General features: G+C 39.7%; 1 long non-coding RNA gene across 1 annotated transcript in view; it reads left to right on the forward strand.

Moving 5' to 3' along the window:
- Positions 1 to 23,044, forward strand: part of LOC110259775 (uncharacterized) — a 1,242,567-nt gene that overhangs the window by 98,327 nt on the left and 1,121,196 nt on the right. The gene's annotated exons all lie outside the window — the stretch shown is intronic.

A 23,044-nucleotide genomic window follows, 5' to 3' on the forward strand; every position in this document is an offset into this window, starting at 1 on the left:
AAGAAGTTATGGACTTCCAGAGATAAATATGTGCTGTTTTCCTAGGTTTATATAATAAATAGTGATATTATTTGGCTATAAAATAAAACATTAAGAGGTTATCTATCCTGGATCCGTAGTAAAATCATTTGGGAAGCTTTAAAAATATATTGATGCCAGAGCCCCACCATAAGCCATTAAATCAGAGTAGTGGGACAGGACCCTCTGGGATTGAGTGGAAGGAAGCAGCAGGGAGTAAAATTGGTTTGGGGTTAGATCACAGATAATACAGAAATGTGAAACTTACTAGATTTATTACTTAGGTAATGGCAGGCCAGGGAAGGCTTTTTAGCAGGACAGTGATAAAGCAATCAACTTACAAGGTCTGTCCAACTCCCTGCCATCTTCTGTTGTTGTTACTTATTTAGAAAATATCAAGAATTCCCAGTGGAAGTGGTTTTAAATCCAGGAGCATATCAGGATTCCGTGGGAAGGCTTTTCAATTGCACCCTCTTTCTCTGATTTTGGGACAATGCCAGAATCATGAGGATGCCTGGATAGTTTCACAAACTATATTCAAAGATAGTGCCTTCTCTGGCCTACCCTATTTGTAATATATCCAGTTAGGAGACAGAGAATATGAAGTTAGGAAACAATTAACAAACCACCCTCACTTCCAATACCAATTTCAGATTTAGGGATTCCATAAGACCGTCTTCCAATATGATAATTCACCAGAAGGACTCACAGGATTCACTGAACTCTGTTATAATCACAGTTCTGTTTTATTACAGGGGAAGATCAGAGTCAGGAGAGGGGAGATATGCATGAGAGAGTTCTGAACGTTCCAGTTGTCCTTTCTGGGTGGAGCTCTGAGGAAGGGGAATACTTATTTATTTATTTAGTCTCCTTAGGGCCGCACCCACAGCATATGGAGGTTCCCAGGCTAGGGGTCCAGTTGGAGCTGCAGCTGCTGGCCTATGCCACGGCCACAACAATGCCAGATCCAAGCCATGTCTGAGACCTACACCACAGCTCATGGCAATGCCAGATCCTTCACCCACTGAGCGAGGCCAGGGATGGAACCTGCATCCTCATGGATGCTAGTCAGATTCATTTCCGCTGAGCCATAATGGGAACTCCAGAATACTTACTGATTTTCTGTCTTTCCCAGTCTTTCTATAGCCTGGCCCTGAAGTGACACAGTCTTAAGTGCAGAGCAGAGTAAATAAAGCCCTGGTTTTCTCATAAATGGATCCAAAAGGGGAGCTTCAGTGAACCAAAGAGAACTGAAGAGATCCATGGAGGATGGGATCCATAAATTTGTTTATGAACTCCAGGGATCACATCTAAGCCACGCATGTGCATATCTGATTCTAAAACAGCAAAGTGTAGATTTCAAAAACTCAATTATCAAATAGCATACTGCCCAGATCCCATATTGGTCAATGGATAGCAGGCATATGACAAATCCAAATAGCATCACAAAGGCTTTGAAAATGGAACTGACCAGAACCACAACCATAATGGAAGGCTGGTCATAACTTGTGACTTCAGTCCAACCAAGTTGACTGTCTACTGAAACAAAAACTTCTAAATTTTCCGTTGAATTTAAGTCAGACCTAGGGTCTTATAATATTCAAAATGTGTAGAATACAATACTTGGCAGAGAGACAGCTAGGAGAATCTCAACTCACATGGGTAAAAAACAATTGATGCCAATGACAAGGCAATACAGATGTTGGAAATGCCTGACATAGTCTTTGAAGCAGGTGTTATAAAAATATTCCAACAAGTGAGGGTGAACACTCTCAAAGAGAAATGAAATGTCAAAAGTCTAAGCAAACAGAAGATACAAATAAGAAACAAATGAAAATTTCAAATTTGAAAATACAGTAACCAAAATTGAAAACTTACCCCTTGGCAACAGTAGCAGAATGGACATTACAAAAAAATCAGTGAACTTGAAGACAAAATTATTCATCAGAACAATAGAGATAGTGTTAAAAACAGAAAATGAAAGCTTCAGAGAACTGTGGAAAAATCATACTAACCACTTTTAAGACTTACTCTAAGGCCTCAGTGTAAAGATATCATGGTTATGTGAAGGACTAGGCCAATGGAACAAGATAGTCTGGAAATAGATACCAGATCAAATATGGCTCATTTGTTTTTGACAGAGGTGCCAAGCAAATCGATAGAGAAGGTGTAGTCTGTTGGTGTCTGACAACTGTATGTAAAAACAAGATTTTTGATTCAAATATCTTGCATTATTCAAAAACTGACACAAAATGGATCAAACCTCTAAATGTAAAATATAAAATTGTATAATGTTTATAAGAAAACAGAAATCTTTATGACCTGGAGTTAGACAAAAAGTTCTTAGACAGGATACCAAAAACAGATCCATAAAAGAAGAACTCAAAAATTAAAATTTTTCAAAAAAATTTAAAATTGAAAAGTTTAAAAGAATGAAAAGACAGACTACAGACTGGGAGAAGATCTTTGCAAATCTCATACACAACAAACAGCTTGTATCAAGAGTATGCAGAGAACTCTCAAAACTCAAAATTAAGAAAACCAACAAGCCAAGTTAAAGGTGGATTTGAAAATTGATCAGACACATCACTTGAAGAGGAAATATGGGTGATAAACATATGAAAAGATATCCAATGTCATTAGCCATTGGAGAAATGCAAATTAACATCATGGCATAGCTGTTACAATGACTAAAATAAAAACAAAACTGATAAAACCAAGTGCTGGTGAGGCTGTAAAGTAACTGGAATACAGAATGGTACAGCTATTCTAGAAAACTAGCAGTTCCTTATCAAGTTAAACATCCACTTACTGTATGACCCAGCAGTCCTGTTCTTAGATAATTTTCCAAGTGAACTGAAAACTTAGGTTCACAAATCCTCTACATAAATATTTACAGAAGCTCTGTTTGTAATTGGTAATACCTGGAAATAACTCAAATGTCCTTCAGTGAGTGAATGGATAAACAAACCGTAGCGCATTCATATAATGAAACACTAAACATCTCAGAGATAAAAAAGAAGAGACACTTGATACACATAAAACTTGGATGAATTTCAGGAGCATTTTTCTTGGTGAAAAAAAGTCAATCTCAAAAGGCTGAAACTCTATGATTCCATTTTTATGACATTCTCAAAAAGACAACTCTATAGTGATAAAATAGCAGTGGGGTGTGTGTGTGTGTGTGTGTGTGTGTGTGTGTGTGTGTGTGTGTGTGTGTGTGTGTGTGTTGGGGTGGAGAGGATATGGCTCTATAAAAGGATAGTGTGGAGAGGTTTTGGAGGGATTGTTTTGTAAACCGTAGATTATATATACTTTCCCAACAGAGGTTAACCTAACTTCAGTGATGATTTGATGATTCTGTCATCAGAGCTTATAACAGAAGCAAGACATAGGTTTTCTTATCTTCTAAAAATTAATTAAATGGAGAGGAACCCACAAGCTTTAGGAAAAATGGTCTTTGTCATTTGGATAATACTGTCCATGTTATCTTAGACCAGAGGTTAACAGCCAATAGCCCTTAGGCCAAATCCTGCATGCTGCTTGTCTTTGTAAAGCAGTAGAGTTTAGAATGTTTTTTACATTTTAATGATAGGTAAAAATCAAAACAAGAATATTCCATAACTCATAAGAAGTCTATGACATTCAAATTCCAGTGCCTACAAATAAAATTCTGTCAGAACCTGGCCATGCTTGTTCATTTGCATATTGTCTATGGCTGCCTTTAAGCTATTATGGCAGTTTAGTAGTTGTGACAAAGATGGTATGGCCCCTAAAATCCTAGATTATTCTTTTGCAGCTCTTTATGGAAAAAGTCTGCCAATTTTTGTTTTAGAATATTCCTTAGATAATATGTTTATTTAGAGTCCTACATAGATTAAGATTTATTTACACTTTGGCTCCATGAATAACTTTTGATGATTGTTTTTCAAAAAAGTGGAAAATCTACTATCATTTTTATTATCTGTGGGTGGCTTATGGAATCTCTATATTAGAGGTTAATCATAGCAGCCCATTCTTGGGTGATAGGTTGTGAAACCAGAAAGTTATCAGAGATAAACACCATAGAATCTGATTTACTTTTTCATGAGTATACCATAAAATCCTCAGTTAAATTACATTTTATGACTCTGGCCTCCAAGTTTTTAAATATAGCTCTTTGATTACTTCATAGTTGTAAAGGCTGACTTTCTTTTTCCTACATGGCAGTGAGTAATTTATAACGTCTGTTAAGTGAACAATATTTACCAAGTGCCATCAAACAAGAAAGATACATTTCCCTGTGTCTTCACAGCAGTGTAGATGGCTAGGGAAAATATATTCACTACTTATGATTGCACTCCATGATATTAGAGTTCTATGATGTGCAAATCTGAAGCAGTTTTACTATCGTCCCACCTCTATTTATTCCTTGCTTAGTGTATTTTTGAAGGCCACTTTGGTTGTCTTCTTTGAAATGAAAAAAAAGATGATGCCTTAAAATATGATTTTCTTTAAGTGCATTTTAAATGACTGTATTCCATATGTTGGGGAAATTTATGTGCCAATCAAATGTGATGAATCATGTCATGACTTTTGTTCACCATGTGAACTTCTATGTAAAATAATAACTTGTGTGTTCATGGTGCTTTCATAATTAAATGTAATAATGGGTTGAGAATGTATTGCAAACATATAAAAATATTTGTAATTTCCCAAACATGTGCCTATATATTATCTTAGTTGATTATAACAGTGCAATGTGAAATACACAAGGCAGGCATAGTAATCTTTATTTTACAAAGGAAGGAAATAAGACTCAAATAGGCTGAGTGACCTCCCCAATGACACAGTTTATAAGTGGTGGATTGAGGATTAGACCAGAGATCTAATTCCCTGTCCAGAGAATGTTCTGCTACAGTATACTTGCTACCTTATTCCTTACTAAGAAAGATACTCTTTTGTCCCATAAATGGTCCTGTTCTTTTTAAACCTAGAAATTACTTCTGTATGTTAAAAGTCAGGAGTGCAATTATTTTGCATAAGTGTTGCTCTTCCCTTCACCATCTCCTACCAGATCTCTAGATCTCAGCTGTATAATGGAGTTGGTTTATAGATCGTTTCCTGTCTGAATTTGGTAGTGAAAATGTTAAATGGAAGTGTTCTATGGGGAGTGGAAACATGCAACCCCCATTGTGGAGTTAGAACAAAGCGCTTTGGGGATTTATGTTCATGCAGTGTTGTTAGGACTGTTTCTATATTCATCTTTTTTCAGTAGCGCTAAGCCTCAGACAGTATGAACACTGCTGAAGTTTTGCTTAACACCAGAGGCAAGATAGGTCTTCACAGGTGACTCATGTAATTAACCTCATAGAATATTCAGAAGTGGCAAATTATAATTTCTCACCCAACAGTTTGCAAATATTAGGTAAGTGGGGGTGGTGGTATCTACTACCTCAGATCTATATTATATTACCAGTTTATTTAAAAACAACCAATGGAGCTGTTGGTGTATGAAACCAACTACCTTCCTCCTTTACTATTTCAATGAGGCCAAATTTCTCACCCTGGGTATCAGTCAGTGCCTATGGCCAGGGATATGTTAAGGAGACTCCTTGTTTTCAAACTTCATCAAAGTGGTGGTTTTCCAATTTCCTTTTTCTTGACTAGTCTGTATATGTGGTTTTTCACACTCTTCTGTGCTCCATATTTATGTCTTTGCTTTTTAGGGCCTTGACTACTTCAGTGGATATACTTTTTTTTTTTTTTTTTTTTTTTTTTTTTTTTTAACATCCAGCCTATCATCTGCTTGTTGCACTGGGACCCTGCTGGGTTTGCAAAGGGAAAAGCAACAGACTTTTGTTTCCTTGAAATTCATCTTCACTACTTTACCATGCTAGATGTATTCGTTTTCCATTTTGACCTTCACATTATTCCCTGTCTTTCTTTCTCTTTTTTTTTTCCTAGGGCTACACTTGTAGCATATGGAAGTTCTCAGGCCAGGGGTCAGATTGGAGCTGCAGCCCCACGCCTACACCACAGCCACAGCAATGCAGGATCCTAGCTGCATTTGTGAACTACTCCACAGCTTGTATCAAAGCCACATCCTTAACATACTAAGTAAGGCCCAGGGATCGAATCTGCATCCTCATGGCACTAGTCAGGTTCTTAACCTGCTGAACCATAACAGAAACTCCCTATTCTCTTTTTTAAAATAAAAATTATATATATTTAAGGTGCACAGCAGGATTGTTTTATAGATATACATAGTGAAAAGATTATTATAGTCAAGCCAGTTTACATAACATTTATCTGTTTTCTTTTGAGAAATGTCTATACAGGTTTTATTTTGTTTTGTTTGATTTGTTTGCTTATTTTTTAATCAGGTTATTTGTTTTCTTGCTATTGATTTGTTTGGATTCCTTATATATTTTGGATGTTATACTCTTATAAGAATATAGTTTGCAAATATTTACTCTCATTCATTCCATAAGGTGTCCCTTTGCTTTGTTGATTGTTTCCTCTGTTATGCAGAAGCCTTTTAGTTTGTTGAAATCCCATTTGCTATTGTTGCCTTTGCTTTTGCAGTCACACCCAAAAAAAAAAAAAAAAAATCATTGCCTAGGCCAATGTCAAGAAGCCTTTCCTCTATGTTTTCTTCTAATAGTTTTATGCTTTTGGGTCTTACATTTAAGTCTTTAATCAATTTTGAGTTGATTTTTGTATATGAAGTGAAGTAAGAGTCAAATAGCATTCTTCTACTTGTGGAGAACCAATTTTCCCAGCACCATTATTCGAAGAGATGGTCCTTTCCTTGCTGTATGCTTTCAACACCTTCATTGAAGATCTGTTGATCATAGACTCTCCTATGGACTCTTCTTCTGGACTCTCCTATTCTGTTCCATTGATTTATATCTCTATTTTATGACAGTGCCATGCTGTTTTGATTACTGTAGCTTTATAATATATTTTGAAATCAAGTATTGTGATGCCTCCAATTTTGTCCTTTTTGCTCAAGATTTCCTTGATTATTTGTAGTCTTCTGTGGTTCCATATGAATTTTAGGATTTTTTTTTTCCTGTTACAAATGCATGGGGATTTTGATAGGGATTGCATTGAATCCACAGATAAGTTTAGGCACTATGAACATATCAACAATATTAATTCTTCTAACCCATGACAATGAGATATCTTTCCATTTATTTGTGTCTTCTTCATTTCTTTCATCTATATCTATATCTATCTATATCTGTCTGTCTGTCTTTCATCTTTTTAGAGCTGCAGCCCCTGCATTTGGAGGTTCCTAGGCTAGGGGTCTAATCAGAACTGTTGCTGCCAGCCTATGCCAGAACCATAGCAACACCAGATTTGAGCCACGTCTGCGACCTATATACCACAGCTCATGGCAATGCTGGATCCTTAACCCACTGAGGGAGGCCAGGGATCAAACCCGCAACCTTATGGTTCCTGGTTGGTTTCATTTCCACTGTGCCAGGACAGGAACTCCTTTTTCATCAATATTTTATAGTTTTCAGTGGGCAAATTTTTTACCTCTTCGGTTAAATTTATTTATAAATATTTGATTTGATTTGATTTGATGCTGCTGTAAATGGGATTGATTTTCTTATTTTCTTTTTCAGATAGTACATTGTTAGGGTGAGGAAATGCAAATGATTTTTGAATGTTGACTTTGTATTCTGCAACTTTACTGAACTCATTTATTTGTTCTAACAGTTTTTTTTTTTTTTTTGGTGGAATTTTTAGAGTTTTCTGTATTATGTCATCTGCAAACAGAGACAGCTTTACTTCTTCCTTTCCAATCTGGATGCCTTTTCTTTCTTCTTTTTGCCTAATTACTCTGGCTTGGATATCCAGTACTATATTGAATAGAAGTGGTGAGAGTGGACACCCTTGTCTTATTCCTGATCTCAGAGGAAAAGCTTCCACTTTTTCACTGATGAGTATGATATTAGCTGTGGGGTTGTCATATGTGGGAGTTATTATGTTGAAGCATATTCCTTGTATACTTAATTTGTTGAGAGTTTTTCTAATGAAAGGGTGCTGAAATTTTTCAGATGTTTTGTTTGACATCTGTTGAGATGATCGTATGATAATACATTAGGGCCACACCACGGTATATGGAAGTTCCTGGGCTAGAGGTTGAGTCAGAGCTACAGCTTCTGACCTACACCACAGCCACAGTAATGCCACCTATACCACATCTCACCTCAACGCTGGATCCCTGACCCACTGAGTGAGGCAGGGATCAAACCCGCATCCTCAAGAATACTAGTCAGATTCATTTCTGCTACACCACAGTAGGAACTCCTGGAATGTTCTGTGCATGTCTGTTGGCTCCATTTGATCCGTGGTGTTTTTCTAATCTATGCTTTCCTCATGATTTTTGGGTCTGGATGGTCTGTCCATTGTTGGGAGTGGAGTGTTAAAGTTCCCTCCAATTGTCTGTTGTACTACTATCTATTTCTCTGTTCTGTTAATATTTGCTCTGACACATTACTCTTTTATTTAATATATATATAAGGCTCTTTTATTTAATATATGTATTAAGGCTCTCACATATCCGATATTATTTTAGATTCTTGGAATGCATCAATAAAACAAACATAAAAATTCATTCTTTAGCAGAGTTTATATACTAGAAGGGAATGGATTTGCAGGTGATTTGGGAAAGAGAAAGATGATAACTGCTAAATAAAATTAGTACCTTATGTAGTATCTTAAAATGGAAAGAGAGGATTGTCATACGGATATCAGGGGGATGAACATTCTAGACACAGGTAGCAGCATCCAAGTTTGAGGTATGCCAGGCTAGCAGGAAGGCCAGTGTGGCGGACTGAGTAGACGAGGAGGAGACGTCTCCTCTAATGGGAGATAAGGCAGAGATGGGGGGTATGGGGTGGGGGAAAACAATTTCTGGCTTCCACTTTTATTCTTAGTAAGAAGGAGAATCATTGAATAATTTCAAGCTGAGAAGGACACGACTTGATTTATATCTCCTCAGCCATGTCAGGTCTACTGATGAGCCCATCAAGGACATTCTTCATTTCTTTTACAGTATTTTTGATCTCTGGCATTTTCCTTTGATTTTCTCTTACACTTTCCATCTGCCTGCATCATTTTTCATGTTGTCCACTTTTTCCATTACAGCCCTTAATCAGTTATTTTAAATTCCTGGTCCGATAATTCTAATACCTCTACCATATCTAAGTCTAGTTCTGATGTGTGTTCTGACTCTTGATGCTGTTTATTGCATTTTAGTGTGTCTTGTGATTTTTTTGTTGTTGTTGAAAGCCAGACGTGATCTGGCTGGAAGTTAGGCTATGTTTATTGTTTGTTATAGTTGTGGAGTCAGAGGCTAAAATTTCTCCCATTGTCCTTGATTTTGTCTTCTTTCTATCTCTTGGGTATTCATACTGATATCCTAAACAGAGTCCAGGTCTTGGTATCCTTTTTTTTTGGCCTTTTAGGGCTATACCTGTAGCATATGGAAGTTCCCAGGATAGGGGTCCAATCAGAGCTATAGCTTCTGGCCTACACCACAGCCATAGCAACACCAGATCCGAGCCACGTCTGAGACCTACACCAGAGCTTATAGCAACACAGGATCCATGACCCACTGAGTGAGGCCAGGAATCAAACCCACATCATCATAGACACTATTCAGATTTGTTACTGCTGAGCCACAATGGGAGCTCCTCTTGGTGTATTTCAGCTGTAATCCCCTATTATGCTAAAGAAACCCTCTTGATATGGTGGAAATATAGAGGTGAGAGAGAGAAAGCATTTATAGTCCCAGGACTCTCAGGCTCTTAGTGAGTCTGAATTGGGTCTTTCCCTCCCCTCATGTCAGCTAAGTTCTGGTAAAATAGTTTCCCTTGAAGGCAGACCTCGTTAATAAAAGTGATGGAAGAGAAAGAAAATAGCTGAGAGGGAGCGAGAGCCATACCAGAGGAGGACTTGGGCACCTGTTGAGGAGAATATCACATATCCCTCACCCATCTGAGTTTGTCGAATGAAATTGCCTATCTCACTAAAAGACTGCTCCACTCTTCAAGTTGCTCTAGTAAAACAGAGCAGTTTCATGAATGCTTTTTTTCTCTCATACTTCACATCCAATCCACTAGGAAATCTAGACTGTTCCATCTTCGAAATGTTTCCGGAATTTCTTTCTGCCCCTGCTGCCCCAGAGCAGGTATCCATCCTCATGTACCTACACTATTGCCATGGCCTGCTGACTGCCTCCTATTTTGTCTCCCTTCTAAATAGCTGTCTTAGACTCCAAACCCTCCCACAATAGCCTACAAGGGCCTGTGAAATATGGCCCTGTGCCATCAGTCTTATTTACCTCTTTTCACTCTCCTCTTCACTCTGTCTTCAGCCAGTCCCGCTAGATTTCTTTCTGTTCTTTTTCTTTCTATGGTACACATGCCTCTATCTCAGAACTTTTTCACTCACTGGTCCTTCTTCCTAGAATGTTTTTCACTTTTATGGATTTATGACAAGTTTTTTTCACCTTATTCACTTCTCTGCTCAAATGTAACCTTATTGAAGAGGAGTTCTTGATTATACTTAAAAAAAAAAAAAAAATCAATCTCCCATCTGGAGTCCCCATTGTTTTGCAATGGGAATGAAGCTTCTCCACAGCAGCAGGGATGTGGGTTTGATCCCCAGTCCAGCACAGTGAGTTAAGGATCTGGTGTTGCCACAGCATAGGTCAAAACTTTGGCTCAGATTCAAGCCCTGGCCTGGGAACTCCATAAGCCACGAGGCAGCCAAAAAAAAAAAAAAAAAAAAAAATCAACTATTTTTCTCTTTCTCTTACTACTTTGCTTCATTTTTCTTCTTAGCATTTAGCACTACTTGGCATTGTGTGTGTGTGAGTGCATGTGTGCGTGCATGCGTGTGTGTGGTGTTTATATATTCTTGGCCTTCTCCTGCTAGAATGTATGTTTAATAAAGGCAGTCTGTTTACTTCTGTGTCAGAGACACAGGAGCCTCTTTGTTGAGTGACTAAATGAATGAGTGAAAATACTTACTTGTTCTCAGAGTCTTTGGTAGTCTGGCCACTGGTACTACCTATTGTTAAATTGTGAAATAGTCTTAGTCTGGGTTTTCTCTAAAGCAGAGTCTCAGATAAAGGCTTTTCTAGACATCTTACTTGGAATGTGATCTTGGGAGCAGGAGTGAGTGATGGGGGCACTAAGCAGTGAAGGAGGAAGGCTGTTACAGGGATAATTTATCTGCCACTACCAGCATCTGATGGTGCAGTCCCAGAGGACCTTCTGAGTAAGGTATTTTCCCAGGTGGTTTGGGGTGGTCTCTAGGGCATCAACTCCCCTGAACTTCTGGGTTGTTTTCATATGAGTGCCAAGTGAGTGACCACTAGGTTTTTACCTAATGGCATCAGGGAAGCTCTGAGCTAAGAAGCCAGAAGTACATGTCAGAAGCCAAGGTGGGATGCTGTCAAGTTACTCATACACAAAGCTAGTCACAGCCCAGAACTAGTTGCTATGGCACTTTCTGGAATAAGAGGTAAGGCCAGGAGGATTTGAAATGGTACACAAGAGGCATGCAATATAGTCCTTACCTAAAGATTTTCCGTGCTCTTTAATAAATCCCTTTGAGTTGGTGACCAGCCACAATATCTGCAGGGACACAAGTGAAACAATATAGTGTCTGCTCCTTCACCACTTCCTTTAATTTTAACCAGCAGTTTGGTTTGTCTAAGTTGCTTGTCTGTTGGATTGACCCAGAATTTCATCCCTGGGGGTGTTTCACTTTAGCTCCCTTAGTCTTGTCAGGCTGCAAGCACTAAAATGACCATGCACTGTTTTCACCAGTGTAGGTCCTATAACAGCATCTTTTTTTTTTTGTCTTTTTGCCATTTCTTGGGCCGCTCCCACGGCATATGGAGGTTCCCAGGCTAGGGGTTGAATTGGAGCTGTAGCCACCGGCCTACGCCAGATCCACAGCAACCCGGGATCCGAGCCGAGTCTGCAACCTACACCACAGCTCACGGCAATGCTGGATTGTTAACCCACTGAGCAAAGCCGGAGATTGAACCCGCAACTTCATGGTTCCTAGTCGGATTCATTAACCACTACGCCATGACAGGAACTCCCTATAACAGCATCTTTGTTGCCTTCTATTCCATCTTAAAATCAGTGCCGCATATTTTACGTTTTGCTTCAGCAGCCCCAGTTTCTAGATACCACTTTTTACATTCAGCATTTACAGCATTATATACAAGTACACATCTCCAGTGCTGTGTAGCAACCAACAGTTATTTTTGCTCACACCATGTTTGGATCAGTTGGGCCAGTTGGGTCAGTTCTGCTCCACATGTCTCATTCTAGGCCTGAGTTGAAAGGGTAGCAGGTAAATGGGATATGCTGTTTCTCATGGGGATGCTTGAAGCACAAGAGAGAATACCTCAAGCTTCCGCTTGTGTCATAATACTGGTGATATCCCATAGCCAAGCCAGGTCACATGGCCGAATTGAAAATCCAAGTCTGGAAAAATATAGTCTATCTGCCGTGAGTCCTGGCATGTATGTGGATGTACAAAACTACTGAAGGGGAGTGAAGAAGTGAGACCAATAGCTCAATCTACCACAGAGAGTGAAACAGGAAGTGAGAGAAAGCCAAGGTAAAAAATCTATTCCTAAATTGGCCACTGCTCCAGGTAATTGTTGTGAAATTGTATAGGTCCTCCTGAGAAGTACTGTGAAGGATGCCTTTAGAACAATCTGCTCAGGGAAAATAAAGAGAAAGGGTACCTCCACAGTTCCTTCTGGGTTACGCATGTGTGTGCATGTTGAGAAGGCTCCTGGGGGTGTTCCCTGCTGTGGTATCATAGAAGCCCTTGAGTGGGAAGAGGGCAGTAGTATAGTTCCATGACAATACACTGACATTTTTCAACTGTGAAAAGGGGGAGACCGTGGAATGAGTCAAGTCAAGAAGATCTGAAATGCAAAAGGAGTTTCTGGTATAGCCAGTATCTCACCTCCCATTCCAGTATCATGTTTAATATTGGCGTTCATTTTTCCTGACCTTTGGACTCACACACCAGTGAATATTTAATTCTAGGTCTCATTTCAGCATAATCTTGTTCTTAATGATGCTTTAATCTAATATATTAAATGTCGGTTGATTAAGGCTTTAAATATTACCACACAGCTATTTTTATTTTAGGAAAGGGTACATTTTTATGTGTGCTTCTGACTAAGATGGAATAACAAGGGTTGAATTTCTAATCCTGCCTAAAACATCTAAAAAAAATAGAGAAAATATATCAGACAACAGTTTACAAACATTGGATATTGAGCAATGAAGGACAGTGGTCCACTTAGAGAAGGCTTGTAATTGTGCCAGCTCACTGCTGGAGAGAGTTTACAGGACATAGCACAGCCAAGAGGAATACAGGTAGAGCTTGGAGGTGTTCTTTATTTGAGGAGAAAGAGCTAGAAGTCTAGGGAGCAGGCAGAGTTTGCAGGGAAGAGTACTTGGGAAGCGAACATTGCACAGAAAGAGATAACTTCAGAGAACTGTTGAAGGTCCAACCTGAGTCTTCAGTGGAGTATTAATCAGTGCACGCCAGGGAAAGAACATTGTGGAAGGAGTGAAGGGGAAAATCTCTCTGGTGCTCATCCAGGGCAGGGAGTGTGGGTGCTCTTATTGCAACCTAAAGCAGGAAATCTCGTAATTCATGGGCCTTTGAGTTTAAGTATTTAGAAGGGTTTTGTGTTCGTAGGGGAACAAATACTACTTTATTCTGCACGCCAATCTCTCTGGTCCTTAAAAGCAAGACCTGAAATGATCAAACTGTTTCCAATTATCTTAACTGTGTCCCAGAACAGAGCTCAAGAATATTTATGGAAAAATAAATATTTTCTAATACCTAAAAATGTAAAATTCACAGTTCATAATGTCCAATACAAAAATCACCAGGCAAGCAAAGCAGCAAGAACATACAACCCATAATGAAGAGAAAAATCAATCAAAACTGACTCAGACATGATACAGATGATAGACTTAATAGAAAGAATATTAAAGTCCTATAGTCCCTCTGTTCAAAAGTTATCAAGGCATGGAAGATGTTTAAAAAGACGAAAAAAGATCAAAATTGAACTTCTAAATGAAAAATAGAATGTGGAAGATGAAAAATATACTGGATGAGATTAATGGAAGATGAATATTGTAGAAGAAAGGATTAGCGAACTTGAACAAATAGCAATAGAGACTATTGAAAATGAAATAGAGAGAAAAGAGAATTAAAAAAAGAACAAAACAGAGCTATGAAACAACTTCATGCACCTGGGGCCCACAGTGGGTACTGCTTCCCTGGTCCCTCGTGTAGGTGACTTCTCCTGCAGTAAGCTCCTAAGAAAGGCAGGCTTCTCTCATAGCTTGCTCGTGCAGTGTACGGTGGTCAGCCGCACCCTATGGCCAGTAGATTCTTCCAATTCTGCCTCACCATTTTTAGAGTGAAATACCCCTAGACAAACATGTCTCCATGAACACCTTTCCCCGGAGGGTAGATTTCTGTCAACTTCTACTAGTGTGTCCCGTAGTGACTAGTCTACCATTGGTGAGGGACAGCCATGCCTTCTCCACCAAGCACTGGATTTCAGGCATAGGGCAGGCATGTGTCTTCCTAGGGTGCTCTATGTCAGCCCTTGTGTTGTTGATTGCCCCTGTTAATGGCTATTCCTATTTAAGGGTTCTTTTACTTATTTACCAGTACCTCATTACTTTATCCCCCTGTTTTAGTTAAGTATTCTTTAAGCTTCCCTGTTTGAATTTCTCTGTGCCCTCATTTGACCTTGACTAATACACTCTCCACGTTTTTCTGTCACACCATCATTGCTCTGATACTAAAAGCCAAATAAAGACATTAGGAATTCCCGTCATGGCACAGTGGAAGCGAATCTGACTGGAAACCATGAGGTTGCGGGTTCCATCCCTGGCCTCACTCAGCGGGTTAAGGATCCAGCACTGTCATGAGCTGTGCTGTAGGTTGCAGACACGGCTTGGATCTGGCGATGCTGTAGCTGTGGCATAGGCCAGCAGCTATAGCTCCGATTAGACCCCTAGCCTGGGAACCTCCATATGCTTGCAGGTGTAGCCCTAAAAAGACAAAAGAAAAAAAAAACAAAAACAAACAAAAGTCATTATAAGAAAACTACAAAATAATATTCATGAACATAAAAAATTCTAAATAAGGAATTCCCGTCGTGGCGCAAATTCCGTTGGTTAACGAATCCGACTAGGAACCATGAGGTTGCGGGTTCGGTCCCTGCCCTTGCTTAGTGGGTTAACGATCCAGCGTTGCTGTGAGCTGTGGTGTAGGTTGCAGACGCGGCTCGGATCCCGAGTTGCTGTGGCTCTGGCGTAGGCCTGTGGTTACAGCTCCGATTCCACCCCTAGCCTGGGAACCACCATATGCCGTGGGAGCGACCCAAGAAATAGCAAAAAGACAAAAAAAAAAAAAAAAAAAAAAAATTCTAAATAAAATTCTAAGCAATTAAATACAGTATAGAAAAATGTGATATATTATGACTAGTAGTTTCTCCTAGGAATGCAAGGGTGGTTAAACATTTAAAAATGAACATTATTCACTATATTATCAAACTAAAAATGAAAAGTTATATGACAATTTTAATAAATGCAGAAAAGAGAATTGAGTAAATTTATCATCTACTCCTGAAAAATACTTTCAGCATACTAGAATCAGAAAATTATTCCGTGCTAAAACCATAAGTATTTATGACAAATCTGGTAAAGGGCAGCTATGAAAAATCTGTAGTTAACATCATACTTAATTATGAAAGACTAAATGATTCCCCCATAAGATCACTAAGAAGACAAATTCTACTCAATTTTGCACCAGAAACTGTGGTCAATGCACTCAGGTCAAAAAAAGAAATAAAAGGCATCTACATGGAAAAGGAAGAAGTAAAACTATCTTTATCTTCACATGACATGATAATCTATGGAAAATATGATGGTGTGTACAAAGCTACTGGAGCTAATAACTGAGTTTGGTAAATTTACAGTATACAAAATCAATATAAAATTAATTACAGTTTTATATACTAGCCAAAAACACCCAGAAATTTAAATTTAAAATACCACTTATAGGAGTTGCCTGGTGACTCAGTGGGTTAAGGGTCTGTGTTGTCATTGCTATGCCTTGGGTTGCTTCTGTGGCATGAGTTTGATCCTTGACCTTAGAACTTCTACATGCTGTGGGTGCAGCCAAAAAGCAAAACCCCCAAAATAAAAAAACCCCACTTAAAATAGCATCGGTACATAAAGTGCTTAGGGACAAGTCCAGCAAAAGATATGAAAGATTTATACCCTAAAAATATAAAATATTGCTGAGAGAAATTAAAGAAGACCCACACAAATGGGGAGATATACTATGTTCATTGGTTGGAAGACTCAGTATTGTCAAGATGTCTATCTACCCAGATCTGTTGATTAAGTGAAATAGCAGTCAAAAATCCCAGCAGTCTTTTTTTGTAGAAATTGACCAAATGATTCAAAATTCACAAACGCAAAGGATCTAGAGTAACCAGAACAATATCATTATAGAAACGTGAATTACTTTTTTTTCAAGAATGATTTCCAAAGGTCACAAGGTTATATATATTCATTAAAGTGTTAGAAATGTTTATTATCTTAATTATAGTTATGGTTTCACAGATGTAAAAATATATCAAAACTGACCAGTTTATACCCTGAAATATGTTTGGTTTTTTGGATTTCAATTAAACCTTAATAAATCTACATTTAACAAGGAGGAGGTACCATAAAAAGTCTTTACTAAAAAATGCTTAAGGGGCAGAGTGATTTCTAAAGATAGAATTTAGACACTAGGGCTTATATGTGAAGATAAGTGGAGGATGGAGAGAGCTATTTCAGTCTCTTTGAATTATGTCCTTTTAATAACAAACATCAGTGTGGCTGGTCCTTTCCTATCACCATGAATCTCTAGACTTTTTTTCCCCATCTCCTCAATCGAATGAAAGAAAACAATGTTTCTGGAGAGTCTTGCGATATGTCAAAGATTTGATAGTTGTCTTCTTGATGGGGATCGGTATACTACTTCTGTTCTTGTTCTTAAAAACTCACTGTGCACTTCAGTTATTTTGAACACAAAGCACTTAAGAGATTGACTCCAGGAGGAGAAAGCATGAATGAATGGGTCATAAATAGGCTTCATCAGAGGCTTTAAACTAATTTTTCTTTTTCTTTTTCTCTCCTTTTTATCCCTCCATCCCTAAGTCCTTCCCTTCCTTTTTCTTCTTTTCTCCTTTTCCCTGTGTTGGTTTTTTTCTTACTGTGGCTTTTTCATCTTTTCCTGTGTAAACACTGAAAAATTGCTGACAGGATTGGGAAATGAGGTGGTGCAAAGTTGGATAACAGTTTTTTTAATGATTTCCTATACAGTATACTTTGTTCATGGATGGAGCATCTCATCCATTGCAAATTCAGTGATGAAGATGTTTTTGGTTGATAAAGATAAGCAATGTGAAAGGAAGATGTTATCTCTATGTAAAAAGACAAAGAACAATTATAATGGGGATTTGAGGTTTCAAGGTTCAGATTTTTGCTCTTCACATTTGGTTTAAAAGAAAAACTAACTCTAACTAAAATCTTTTCTGAGTCTCTTCTTTTGCTTAGTTTGAGAACAAAACTTTACTAAGAACTAATCAGAAGGGGAATACTGCATATAGCCTGGACCAATTCTAGAAGATATGAACTTGAAAGTAACCTAAAATTCCATTATAGTATTAATGTTTAGTATCTATGTAGCACTGCATTGCCCAGAGCTTCCTAATCATCTGACTTATGCCCTTTCATCACTTTAAAAATTCCATTTATTCATTGTCAGATTCCAAGAATTGTTTTTAGAGACTATTTCGTTTGACCAACAGTACTCTGATCCTTCGAAAAAAGAAATCTTAGCCTCTTGAGTTATTTCTTAATAGGAGCATGGACTCCACTCCTACAGTTGAAGAAGCTATATTTTTATGTTCATGCCACAGCTGTGCTAAGGCTTAAAATAAGAATTTAGCAACATGCTGACTCACCAAAGAGATTTTTACAGTAGATACCAAATTGTAAAGACTGGGCGCTGTGGTAAAATTAAATAGTAAACGCTTGCTTAGCATTCTCAGGGCCCCTGCCACGGGGACCGTGCACTATATTCGGTGTTAAGAGCAGAGAAAGCGGGAAATTGTTTGAAAGCCCGAGTAGTTCCATGAAGATGAAAGACACCATCTCGAACATTATTCATGAAAAAATATGCAAGGGCCTCTATCCCTCTTAAGGCTCATTTGGTACACTTTTAATGAGTGATGGATGAACCACAGCGGTCTTGTAGCAGCGGGTCTGTGCCCTGAGTTTAGGTGACTGCTGTCCCTCTGACAGTTATCCAAATATTTTCCCCAGTCTTTCCCCACCATGGACTTTCCCAGTGATGATCTTCAGACCCTCACATCTCCATTTTTTCTTGGCAGTTAGGAGTTTTTCTCTCAAGCCTCTCTCTGCTACATTGTTTTGCTTCCACACTTTTATTCCCCCTTAAGTGTTGAGGTAAACGACGGCGTCCCAGGGTTAAATCAAGTGACTGTTGCTTAGGCTGAGGTTTTGTTCCTGTCCCTTTTTGCGTAGCCTACCTTGGGGGTAATGGGTTAACTCGTTTAGTTGATTATATTCTCCTGCTTTCTGTCATTCCTTTTTCCCCCTTGAGATGTCTGCTCTGTTCTTCTTAAGTTTGCCTCATTCCTCTCCATTTCCACATAATCTTGTTTCAAATAATATCTCATGGGTAAATAATGTCTTGTGGCTAAAATGCAGACATGGAGACCTGGTGTTCCATTGCTTTGGGTTCTGGGAAGGCCTGTATAGTTCAGGCATGCAGCTAGTTGCTGATTGAGAATGACTGCCCAGCTCGTGGGGGCAAGATCTATACTCTTAGGAGGGGTCTGTGAAGCCAGTGGGTCCTAGTTCAGAGTCTCTGGTTTCCCCACCTTGGCTCAAACTCTCACTTGGGTACTGGGAGGCTGATGTAGTGAGACCAAAGTAAACAGAGCTTGAATTGGCATTTGGCACCCCTTAACCATCAAGAAATCAAAGCCAGAGGCTGTGAAACCAACTGAGGGAAGTCAGATTTAAGAGGGGAAAGGAATCGCGGACACATGGAGATTAGATGTTTCCAGAAGTGATTTGGAACTCACCTTTTTTGGTTTTTGTCACCGTGTGTATTCTTTTGTTCTTTATAAGGAAAAGAGCCAACTGTTTGCACACATAGCTTTTCTTGCTCAAGACATTACCGTAAATATACGCATACATCTGTGTGCGTTCTTGTGAGTGCACTCATTTTTGTGTGGGCAGGGGGAAACATCCTATATGCAGGGCTGTGCCTATCATAGTCAGGAACAGCTGCTTTCCTGAGCTTTTCCTTTTTTGTTCCGTCACGCTGGTGACAGATTTCTGTGATCCTTCCTTAGAGAAACATTTGGCCCTGCCTCCCTGCCCTGCGGGGTCCCTAAACTGCTGTAGCTTTTCTTGTTCCCCAGGCAGGTTTACCTTCTTCTGCCTCAGTGTCTAGATGTTCATCTTTCTAGGGCCAAAGTCAAAGCAAGGACACAGCAGAACAGGGCAAGACTGTCCTAAGCAAAACCATAGTACAGCATGGAATAAGTTTGTCTTCTGTGTTGTATCCCTCTATCCACACACCCCATTCACTCATGCTCCTTATCAATATTCTTTTTCTTTCTCTTCCTCCCTCTCTCTTCATCTCCCCCTTACCTGCCAACACACAGCCCTTCTTAGCTGAGTGCTCTCCAGCTGGCAGTTGGCTTTGACTTGTGCTGGGTAGTCTTAGGTAGCTCTGTAGGCTAGATATTTCACCACCTCTGCAGAGGGACAGTAGATTCTAACACATTAAACATGGCCCTTTCCAGCTAATGTATTTGCATAATTATAGACACAATGTCGTAACCAAAGGCTGGTTGGAAGATGGACCTTTTAAAAAATCTGGTGTGGTAGTAGAATGGGGATTGGTGAGAAAAGACAGTTGGGGGCACACAGACTTTCCAGGGCCTCTAATATTCCACCACGAAGTCTCAGTTGTCTGTGATTGAACTCAGCCCAGCAGATACTTGCCTGATCAAGTAGAGGATTATGCTGCTTTACGGGACTGACTGCCCTCATCGGATGAATCAGCATCGATGCTCAGAAACCTGTCAGGGTATCTCCTTGCAGGATAAATCGATAAAGGAAGATCCCGGAATTAAGCCATGTATGCCAACGAGTTCCACCTTCTTTCATGGGAGAGCCGTTCGAGGTTGTGATCCTAATGCGGTATTAACTTGCTTTATGGTGTTTGCCGGGATATTTTTCATGCTCCTTGCCAGAGTAGGCAGCTGTCTTTACCAATAAATCTCGCAAAATTTGCCACTTTTGAGGAGTCATCTGGTTCAAAGCAGAACTGTTCTCATAACCTCAGGAAAAATATTCAAAATCTCTGCTGTCTCTTAAACATTCTTAAAGCAACACATGTTAAAAGCTTATTTAGTATGCCGTGCCTCACTTTCTTGCGGTGAAAATGTCTCTCCTAAGAGCTAACTCAATTTTTTTTTTTTTTTTTTTTTTGCCACAATTTCAGCCATTTTCTGAGCATGGCTAAAGTGAGAGTCCAAAACTTATTTTTTTCCCCCCAAGAGCTTGAGGGAGACCCAATGTCTGCAGAGACTCTAGCAGAATACGAAGTGTCTTTAGGACTTTGCAGGTCCTAACACCCATCCATTTGGATGACTTTTCCTTGTGTTCTTTCCAAATTCTGGGATTCCCCATCAATACCTTCTGATGAAGAGACAGATGGGAGTCTTAAATGTACTCAGTAGTCCTTTTGGCTTCTCTGGCCACTGTTTTGAGGATACCTTTTATAGAAAAGAAGGCAATAGAAGGTTCATCTCAGGGGGCCCTGGTGGAAGAGCTGTGTGATGGGACAAGACAGAAGGAAAGAGCTGTGCTGAGGGACTGCTGAGGTTGGCTCAGCTTGGCCGCCATCCCTGGGCCCCCAGCCTCTGCCTGGCCTCCGTGTTCACCTCAGGGCTACTTTTTCTGTGGCTGCTTCCTCCACCCGGATTGATCCCCCAGTTGGCCCTGAGGTTGTGTGGAGGAGGCAGCCTGCCACTGAGAGCTGTGGCTGCCACTGCCCAAGTAGTAGAAGAGCTGATTAGCTTTTAAGAGCAGACCTCCACCAGACAGGCAGGAGTCTAAAGAGTAAATAGAGGTGCTGGCCCTGGAATTTTTTTTTTTACTGGCCTCAGAGGAGTTTGTTCACCGGCGTTTGAATGTCTATAGAAAAGCCCTGTGAAACTCTAAATTAAACCAAGCTGACCCCTTTCACAGCCTGAGTTATTTACAGTTCACAGGTCTTTGGGGAGTTCTAGTTTGCATGCAGTTGAAAATAGGTCCCTGGTTGGCCAAGGTAGCCTACTGCAGGGCTATTTGCATCACACTACCTTGCTTTCCTTTGGTGTGGGCGAAAGCTCTGAAATGGAAGCCAAACGATGTGGTCTAGCTGTAAACAGGCTTTTGTTTATCAGCAAAGGAAAGGCGCCGTTAGGAAAATCCAAAAAAGAGCTGGGCGACGAGAGAGCAAATAACCGAGTTCTCCCTATAATTAAATGCATTCCTCAGAACAACAACCAAGAGGTAGGAAGGAAACCCAGGAACACCCCCTCCCCCACCGTAACCGATTTCCTTCACAGTTTAACAGTCAGGTCCCTTCAAGAAGACTGGCCCTGATTACAGCACCCAGCTTCCCATTTTGTTCCATACTGGTGGAGTAATTAAGTTAAATGGCTCTCAGTGCCTGAGCTCTGGTTTGCATCAAACTCAAAATCATCTGCTAGGTCAGGTTTGTTGATCCGTGCCTTGACCTTACCTCTGGCCCTTACTTGTAGGTAACTACGGAGAGGTTTAGTCGTGGGGCAGATGTTGCATGAGGAGGTCCTGAAATGCCACATACATCTCCTATCCTGGGATTGAGAATGTGCCTCTCTTTCCCAAGAATGGTAAACTCGGTTTGGACCATATTTAGGAGAAACTTTTGGCAGCTTATCAAGTAAAGACATAAGAGCTTGTCAAGAGAATAGCCTGAATTTAATCACAATTTCTGAAAATGGGATTTCATGGTCAAGGTATAACAACAAAAGTTGTGGTCTGGAATCAGGAGAAAGGTGAAAGTAGAAAGCCTGATACTTCCCATTTAGGAAAAAAAAGTATAAGGTGATCTTATACTTTGCTCCTTTTCTCCTTTGTCTGAAATTCAGTTTAACACACATCATTTTCCCTTTTCTAAGTAGGAAAGCATATGAGGTGTGAGAGTTGTGGGCCCTGATGCTGTAACCGAGCAGGGCTCTGTGGGGCTCCTGGGCACAAAAGCCTTTCTGTGTCCCCCATTTCTTGTTTTTAGGAAATGGGCCTCATTCAGCCTCCAAGGCCTTCCCTGAGTTAAAAGGGGCAGGTCCAGACAGTTGGTGATCAGAGAAGGAAGGGGATGAAAAGGGAGGAATAGTCAAGAAACAATAGAACAGGCGTGGGGCAGGATCCCGGTTCCCTTTCAAGAGATACACATAATAATATCGGCATCTTAGACACCTAAGAGAAAAGTTATATTCCTTATGCTTCTTTTAGAAATGAATACTTTAAAACGGAACAGCTTAGAGTCCTTCCTTGTCCTTCTCCCTGGCTTAATTGCACCCTAAACACAATTACCCCTAAACTAAAGATTAGGCACCCTGAGCACAATTGCCTGTGCAGTTAAGGCTCAGGGTGCCTAACTTTTGCTTAGGGGTGATTTTGTTTAGAAACTTTCCTCGTTTGTTCTAATCGCTCATCAATTCGCCCTTTTTGCAAGTACGGTTATTCTAGGCTAGAACCCAGAACACCACCTCATGATCATGCTGAGATCTAATGTCAGCTTTGATGGCTAGGATTCC

Source organism: Sus scrofa, chromosome 2 (assembly GCF_054392235.1).
Source record: "Sus scrofa isolate SSC_HxYL_T2T_F1_AM1 chromosome 2, Sscrofa_HxYL_maternal_Yorkshire_Landrace_v2.0, whole genome shotgun sequence".
Classification (NCBI taxonomy): Eukaryota; Metazoa; Chordata; class Mammalia; order Artiodactyla; family Suidae; genus Sus; species Sus scrofa.